Source organism: Amblyomma maculatum, unplaced genomic scaffold (genome assembly GCF_055883805.1).
Source record: "Amblyomma maculatum isolate TAMU_Amacu unplaced genomic scaffold, ASM5588380v1 scaffold_31, whole genome shotgun sequence".
NCBI classification, from domain to species: Eukaryota; Metazoa; Arthropoda; class Arachnida; order Ixodida; family Ixodidae; genus Amblyomma; species Amblyomma maculatum.
In genome coordinates this window covers 582,128-591,417 of record NW_028146756.1, presented here as the reverse complement: position 1 = coordinate 591,417, position 9,290 = coordinate 582,128, and positions in this window count along the sequence as shown.

Here is a 9,290-nt window from a genome sequence, read left to right as displayed (position 1 = left end):
ATACCAAAAAGGCATAGCGGCAAAGGCCGAGTGTAGGTCTCACACCTAAAAATAAACTGAAGTAATCACATATTCTCTCGAAGCCTACGTCATCTTCTGCGTAAACACTACGTCACCAGCAGCAACTGTTGCCAGATGCAAGACCATTTTCGGCCATTTTTCAGAACTGCCTTTTTCACCTAGCCCATAAAACAAGTTCCACTAGACTGTTAACGTCGAGGTCGCTTGCGAATGTTGGTTAGAAGACTTGGCAAAAAAAAACTGAGCCTGATACACACTTCAACACTCAGTTTTCGGGCCAAATGTTCACCTTGATCTCGTCCTCATACGCCACTTGGGCTGCTTCCAGTGGGCAAGGTATTTTCGAGAACTAGTCGAAGGAAACGACGGGGGGCGTTCATGAATCCGAATAGATCTTGTAGTGGAGGTGGAGCGTCGGTCCAGGCGCGTTTTTGAATACGGGCGTGTGTTTTGGCGCCAGGAGGGAGACTTTGACAGGCACTCGAACTTCCACTCGAAGCGGCCCTCGAGGCCTATTTTTAATTTCAGAAAGCAACCTCCACTCGAATCGCTCTTCCAGTGGTGGAAAAAACTCGGGGTTGTTTCCAGAATCTCGAGCCGGCAATGTCGCTAACGTGGCCGCTCCTCGACCGCCACTCCACTCGTAAACATGGCGGACGTCGCATAGTTTGCGCGCTTCGTCGAATTTATTGTCCGTGGTGATGAAGCCTCTCACGGCAACGTCAAAGCGCATCGTGTTTCAAAACTTTGCCTGCGGAGTCGACTCAGTCCTTTAGGGAATTTTACTGACGGTGATTTCCTCGAAAGGTACCGGTTCACAATAGAGAACGTGGCCTACCTCTTGACAAGGCTGCCGCTGACGCCGAACGCAGAAACTCGTGACAATCCGCTGTTGCCGATGCTATAGCTGCTGGTCGCGCACCGCTTCTACGTCGCCGGCACGCTCCATGTGGTCACTGGTGAACTAGTGATTGTGTCACAGCCCACCGTGTGGCGAGTTGTAAAGTGGATTTCTGAGCTAGCGAGCACTTTATTTACCCGCGTGGTGAAGTTTCGCAGGCGGCTTACAAATTCGATGCCGCAGCGAAAAACCTGTACAAGCTTACAACTTTCCAAGACTGACAGGATGTATTGACTCTACTCATGTGCGCATGAAAAACCATGGAGGCCCCAATGAAAAAGTTTACCATAACCGCAAGGGATACTTTTCTGTCAATGTGCAGGTAAGCGTTCAATTTGGATTGGCGGCGTTATTCATTATAAGCATTCGCGTCTGAACGATATTTTTTAATTTCATTTCATTTATTGTACCCTCAGGGCTTTCGCATTACAGAGGGGTTGGGAGTAGTAAAGCAAAACAAAATCAAGTACAAGAAGAATTGGACACAAAATGATTCTATTGAAAATAGCTCAAAACGAAATTCAACAAAAAGGAATATAATATGCATGGGTGAACGAAAGGCAAACAAACAAAAACATCCAAAATAAATTCGTGAAATAACATGGAATTAATCATATTCCAACAGTGCGATTAATGCGGCTCTGAAACGCGCAGGTTCGATGAGGCAAGTAACTTCCTGAGGAAGATGGTTTCAGTTATTGCATGTTTTAGGAAGGATGGAATTAAAGCAGGTCATTATCCTACAGTGGGAAACAGCAACTTTTGAACGCGGTCAATGCGAGGTGAGATAAAAGATGGCTCTTTTATACAGGTAGCCTTCAACTGCGTGTTGCAGTAGTATAGCTTGTGGAAAAGACAAATGCGTGAAAGTTTACTGCGAGTAGACAGTGATTTAAGCTTGAGGTTAGATTTAATACGCATAACACTTGCTGCCTGATGATAATTTCAACTGTGAAACGGGCGGTTCAATTCCGCACAGTTCATTTCGCAAACCACCAACCATAATGCTGCCCCCGTACAAAATGACGATTTCATTTCATTTCATCTCATTTTTACATTTTCTGCGCCTCATATTATTCTAAAAAAGCATCACACGTCAATTTTGCTTTTCAGTTTCAGGTTTCGATTCTGTGATATATACTGTAATTCATCACATATCAAGTCGGTAAACATGCAGGATAAAACAAAAACCTTTTTCTATACATTCTCTAGTGACGGCGGCGACAGCCGTAAACTAGTTTGCTCGGTTGATGCTGGTAATAACAAGCGCACAAAATAGATTCCTCCATAGAGCTGATAATCAAACCCAACCCTGTGTCGGCATAAAATTGCTTTGTCATTTCATTTTAACTTTTCTTGCACTTCCTTGTAGGCTAACGCGACGCAACAACCCGCTTTTGCTCCTGATATCAGTTTCCGAGCTGTTAATATAATGTGACAAGGAGTGCATCAGGCAACCAGCACTAGTAGTATAATGAGTGTTTGGTTTGGTTTGTGGGGTTTAACGTCCCAAAGCAACTCAGGCTATGGCAGACGCCGTAGTGGAGGACTCCGGAAATTTTGACCACCTGGGGTTCTTTAACGTGCACTGACAACGCACAGCACACGGGCGCCTTCCTTTTCGCCTCCAACGAAAAGCTGCCACCGAGGCCGGGATTCGATCCCGCGTCCTTGGGAACAGTAGTCGAGCGCCGTAACCACTGCGCCACCCCGGCTTTTTTTTTTTCTTTATTAACTGCGCCACCCCGGAGGGGTTATAATTAGTGTACTAAACTCAAGTTTGAATTACAGAGATAAAGTACATTCTTGCATCGCTTTAGGCATTTAATGGTTTACTTAAAGGGTATATAATAAACTGAGAGTATCTATATTACCAAGTTCCAGCCGTAAGCGCTAGTCGCGACCATGAAAAGTCACGCAGTATTTCTATAAGATAATATTTTATTCAACTATGAAGACATTTCGTTAACCATTTCATTACTTATTGGTGGGACGATGTCAGAAGGAAAACATAATGAAACACGTGCCCCAAATTTTAACATTTCAAGACACACTTAAAAAGTCTCAAGGTTGCACACATTCTCCCAGTTAATATGAAAATGCTGCTGCATGCAAAACGTTACGTGCAGAGATTCTGCATGCACGTCTATATATGCAGAAACCATTGAAACAAAACTACATTTGATCATTTGCTTCGAACTTACAGTTTGCAGTTATGCATATCACAATTTTAGAATCTTGTTGCACATACAGCTTCAATCGAGTGCTGCTCATAGCCAATATGTGCTGGTGTATATAATGCTTACTGCTCATTTGAATTCAGTTCATCTCATCAAAAGATAACTTAAGAAATAATTTAAATGACTCAGGTGCACACTTACAAGGAGCAGTAATGTCGCACTTGTGGAAACTTCTAGCAGCACATTTTGACGTTTTTCATTCCTGCAATCTGCTCACCCTAATTTAATTTGCCTCCTTTATGAGGCAATCACAGGACCCCAGCTGCAGTTTTATGATGGTGCTGATGGCTGGCCTGGCTCCGTGCATGACAGCCGAATCATCGACAATCGTGCACGTGTCCTCTATAAAACTGATTGACTTACTGCATGCTGCTCGGTAATGATGGATATGCCTGCATTGCATTGCAGGTATTGCAGCAGCCTTGATGTCACTGCAGCCTGCACCACTGGGCAATCCCGGAGCTCCAAACAGCCCAGACCCGAGGAACGTGAAAAAAAGTGAAACAGACAGCAACAAGTCCACTTCTTCGGTTTCAGAACCATCTATTTCATATGTTGTTTTTAAGGCGTCTTTAAGTAAGACCTGTTCTGCTCATGCAGGTATCAGGCTGCCCACATAAAGACAAGGAACACAGTGGAGCGGGCGTTCGGTGTGTGAAACGGGCCGTTCACGTGCCTAGACATGCGACTACAGCACAAGTTGGAGAATGTGGGTGTTTTTAACCACAGTTTGTGTTGCACTGCATAACATCGTCTATATGCGGAACAAACGTTGGCAATCTGCTTTGCCCATCCCTGCTTTCCATGTACTCCAAAGGAGGAGTCAGCAGTTCAATTTGCCATTCCCGGTACCCACCGATATAATCAGTGGCAGTCGTGCATGTGCTCGGCTGATGGCGAGGTGCTTTTAGTAACTTCTTGAATTTCTTATCTATGTCCTGCTTATCTTTTCTGCCGATTATTCTGTACCACCCATATTTTTATTTTTTGTTTTAGGCTGATGCAATGAAATTTTTGAAAATTTAGACTGCCACATCCATCCCCACATTCGTTTATAATATCAATGCTGCTATCGAGATTCCTACTCGTTACCAAGGTTTCTCTTTGCTAATATCTGAACTGCACCACCCAATTATCAGATTATACCTACCTTCACAAACTATTAGCAGAACCGTATAAAAAAATAATTATTAAAATACACAATACAAATGGATCATTTTGTGACAACCACACCAAGTTTTTGACACTATAACAAAGAGAAGGGGTGTACGCTGATTAAGATCGACTACATAACAACAATAATTGCTCACTCTATTGACTAGATTATAGGGAATACAGTAGTCGGAAAAACGACAGGCACTTATTAAAGCATAGGTATTAAAGGCAAAAAGGGGGACTGAAATCAAAGAGAACAAGAAGCATTCTTTTAAATGTTATCTTGATTATTAGGGCAAGCAATCTAGTTATTTGTATATTGAAAAATAATCACTGAGAGTGAAAGAAAGGCCTACTTGCAACATCTTAATGATCTTTTCTTTATGGTAATTTTTAAGATTTTAAAAGGTCAAAGCAGGCAAAAGCGCTGCACAAGGCGGGTTTCAAACACTCATTTTTAATCTTTATGCTGAATCTTAAGAAAATAGGAGTCCCTCCATCATTGCTGTTGCGAATCGCTGCGTGCTACTGAAATTGCAAGTTGCTGCTCCTTTATTTGTTTCTCTATTTAGAGTAGCTCAATCTCCATTTTGCTCTTTTATCTTGGTGCTCAATTTCTATATTTCTTTTCCTTCTTTCAAATTCTAGATCCATTTTTTTATCTTCATGTTTTCATTGGAGAGTCTCAATTATCAATTTTCCCCGCAGCAATTTCTTTCGCAGTGCGTTCGTTTGACGCTTTCTTTCTTTTGCTTCCTGCAAGCTTTTGCAGCGGGTTCCGGTCTCAAGAGCTAGCATTCATTTTGTGGCTGCACAGCAGCTCCCCGATAGACTTCCTTCTACAGACGTTGCTCCATTGGTGCCTGTGATCCCAGACTGACAAAAGGTGGTGTTTCCGGCTTCCCAGCTGTTGACATGGTCTTCACTGGGGATGGCGTCTTGTCTCTGCATGATGGGCCTGATGAAAGAATTTAAACTTCCACGTTAATATCAACAAAATATAAGTGTGAGTAAAAGGACACTTCAAAACATTAAAAATTTTGATTTCCATATTAGCTTCACTTAACTGCCCAGCAAGACTGAAGTGGAGCGTTTCTTTATATAATTTGTTCATTCATCCATATTATACCTAATATTATATTGCCTGTGCCTGCAAGAATTATGAAGCAAGCCTTGTTTAACAAAAATCCTCAAGAGTGGCTACAGCTCAAATGTTCCGTCATCGTAGCGTAATACTGTACACAGATTGTTTTAAGACGTGATTGCAGGATATCACTTTTTGTATAGCTTGTGTATTGCTCTAGCACCATGCATCTTTTTTTAGCAAAACTCCATACAGTTTTAATAAAACATTTCACATAAACGACTCCACTGCGGAGCTTCATATTTGCAGGTAGTTTTACATCGAATGCGAATGCTCTCATTTGTAATTTACGTCACCTTTATGTTCGGTGATTTAGATTTTTTTTCTGTTGTGTCATGAGCGAAAAATGGTGTATAAAGATGAAATATTGAATTAATTATTGAAAAGAAAGAACAGAAGCAATCAGCAATGCCACAAACACTTAAAACAGATATCACAGAAGGAAAAATGCAAGGCCTGTGCTAGAAAGTGAATCCATGGTATTGAGAATAAAAGCGAAAATACAACCACTTGAATGAAATCACTTGAACTATTATTGCTTAATCTTATTGGATGTATTATCTAATAAGGTTAAGCAATATTAGTTGAAGTGATTTCATGCAAGTGGTTGCATTTTTATTCAACATCTTTAAGGACATCTTCACAGAAACATTGTTCAATGAACGAATACTATGTACGCTAGGGTACAGCGTTTTTTCTTGGTTGAAAGAGAAAATCAAAACTTGAATGAAAACTAGCAATAGATGCGCAAAATGATGCATTCATTCTTCGATATCACCTGTGTTCTTTGAAATAAAGATCTGCTGTGTTGTTAATTCCTTGTATTTCTCTTCGTCCTGCACTTTATGCTGTCTTGCTTGTCAAGGGACGGATATATACACTACGGCTCACACTCCAGGATGAACACACGAGTGTGAGTTGTTGCTTTCGACATGTCAAGCTGTCCAGGCAAACAACGACATCAAGGTGCTTCTTGGTGTCATCATACTGCCATTTTGCTTTGATGCATGGCCCTGAAAGCTGCACTGATGCTACAAAAAAAATGCAGCCGCAAAGTCGCTTGTTAAATTGTGATGCACAAGCAACTATATAATGTATATTATATTTCCAGCAGGGGGCGGCAGAAAGTTAGGTGGGCGGATGAGATTAAGAAGTTCGCAGGGATCAAGTGGATGCAGCTAGCACAGAACCGGGTTAAGTGGAGAAATATGGAAGAGGCCTTCGCCCTGCAGTGGGTATAGTCAGGCTGATGATGATGATGATGGTGATGATGATGATGATGATGATGATGATATTTCCAGCCTTTCATACAGAATGCTCTGCATGGTGTACAAAACAACGTCTCTCAAAAGAAGCTTGAAAGCAAATGCTTCAAGTCTGTAGAAACAATAAAATATGCTAATTACTAGGCAATTCGGTCCAGTCATGATGGGGGTCCACCATCGCGTTGAGCATGGCAGCCGGTGGAAGTGATAGAACTGGCTCGCCCATGTGAATGCCGCAACTGTCACACAGAGTTTCCACCCGCGTTACCATATACAAGGCCAATACTTCAACAAGTTCCAGTGGTGGGCTCATTGGACGGCATCTTCGTGATCCACCCGCTGCAATCAAAGTGGTACATATTGTCACGTCTCGACAGAACGCCAAGGAGGGTCGAAATATAAGACGGTTTGATTATTGGCCTAGAACGAGTCTTGCGATCAAGCTTCCTCCTTCTTCTTTCAGCTCGCGCTTGTGTTGCCATAGTCGTCCTCTTTTGCGTCGTCTTCTATGCGGCATTTGCCCCCCTCCTTAGGAAGCATCGTCCCGATGAGAACAAAAGGAAGTGGGGGTTGAGGTCAGACTGAGTGGTATGGCTTCATACGCACGACGTGGACGACGTCAGCTTGGTGCTGGCGTCACTTTGATGTCGACACCCCGTCTGGCATCACCTCATAAGTGACGTCGGTTAAACGTCGCTGAACAACATAGGGTCCTGTTCTTCACCCCAGCGAAAGACAGCGTTGTCACGAGTCAGTGAAGTTAATGGCCAGGCTATTCGTGAGAAGCCAGCAATAAACCGACGGTAATAGGCGCAAAGACCCAAGAAGCGCCGCAATGTCTTTTTGTCCGTAGGTGTTGGGAACTTGGCGACTGCGGAGAGCTTTTCAGGATCCGGCCGAACACCTTCTTGGCTGACGACGTGGCCTAAGAACTGCAGCTCCTCGTAACCGAAGTGGCACTTCTCGGGTTTTAATGTGAGGCCCGCAGATTGTATGGCCTGAAACACAGCTAGCAAACGGAGTAGATGCTCTTCAAATGTAGCCGAAAACACTATCACGTCGTCAAGATACACCAAGCATGTTTGCCACTTAAGTCCCGAAAGCACAGTGTCCATCTGTCTCTGAAATGTTGCTGGCGCCGAGCATAAACCGAACGGAAGGACTTTAAACTCATACAATCCGTCGGGAGTGATGAATGCTGTCTTCTCCCGATCCCTCTCATCCACTTCGATTTGCCAGTATCCACTTTTCAAGTCCATCGACGAGAAGTAACGTGCATTTCGTAGGCGATCCAAGGAGTCGTCGATGCGAGGGAGAGGGTACACGTTTTTTTTGGTCACTTGGTTGAGCTTGCGATAGTCTATGCAAAATCGTAAGCTGCCGTCTTTCTTTTTAACAAGTACCACGGGGGAAGCCCAAGGACTCTGTGACGGCTGGATAACGTCGTCTCTAAGCATTTCGGCCACCTGGCGCTGAATGGCTTCACGTTCTTTCGGAGCCACACGGTAAGGATTTTGTCGAATCGGGCGAATCGAGTCATCCGTGATAATTCGATGTTTTGTCAAAGGCGTTTGGCCGATCCGCGATTCTGAAGCAAAACAGTCTCGAAATTGATCTATGAGATCCAAAAGGCGGTCCCGCTCTGAAGAAGACAGATTTGGGCTCACATCAACGATGGTTACGGGTGTCTTGCACACTTATCCTCTCTGTTGCAGTAAGCAACAGTGCTGCGCATTTGGGAGGCTGTCGAAAAAGGCCACAGTTGTGCCTTTCGGAATTTGCTGACGCTCGTCGCTGAAGTTTGTCAGCAGCAGTTCGGTATGCCCATTGGTCAAGTTGACCAGCCCTCGAGCTATAGAAACACCTCGGCTGAGTACCAGGGTAACTGCCCGTTCGGCGACGCCATCGCCTGTATGCGCCACGTCGCATTTCACTTCAACAAGAGAACATGATCACGGAGGTAATGTCACCGTCTCATTGGCGACGCGTAAGGGCAATAGTGGTACTTGCGCATAACCAAGTTCTTCATGGTTATTGGTGAAGGCAACGATGCTGTCACGGATGCTGATTACAGCCCCATGAAGACGCAGAAAGTCCATGCCCAAGATGAGGTCTTTGCAGCAGTCAGGGAGAATAACGAAGCTGCCAACAAACACCGCGTTTCCTATTCCTATCCGGGCAGTGCACTTCCCTGTCGGTGCCAGTAGCTGGCCCCCAGCACTTCTTATTACTGGCCCAGTCCATTCGGTTTTTACTTTTCGCAGCGTGTTAGCCAGTTTCTGGCTAATAATTGAAAAATCCGCCCCGGTATCCACCAGAGCATGTACCTCCAGCCCATCAATGAAAACGGCGAGGTCAGCGCTAACAATGTTATCTGGGTTGCTCGTCTCTTTCGGCATTTTCGGCGGAAGTGCGGCAAGGTCAGCGGTGTCAGCTTCGTCGTCGGGGCTGCTCATCTGGTGCGGCATTTTTGGTGGTAATGTAGTCGGCATTTTCGGCGGTAGTGCGGCAATGTCAATACTAACGGCAGCGTCAGAAGCACGGGGTGTCGGCAGTTGCGGCGG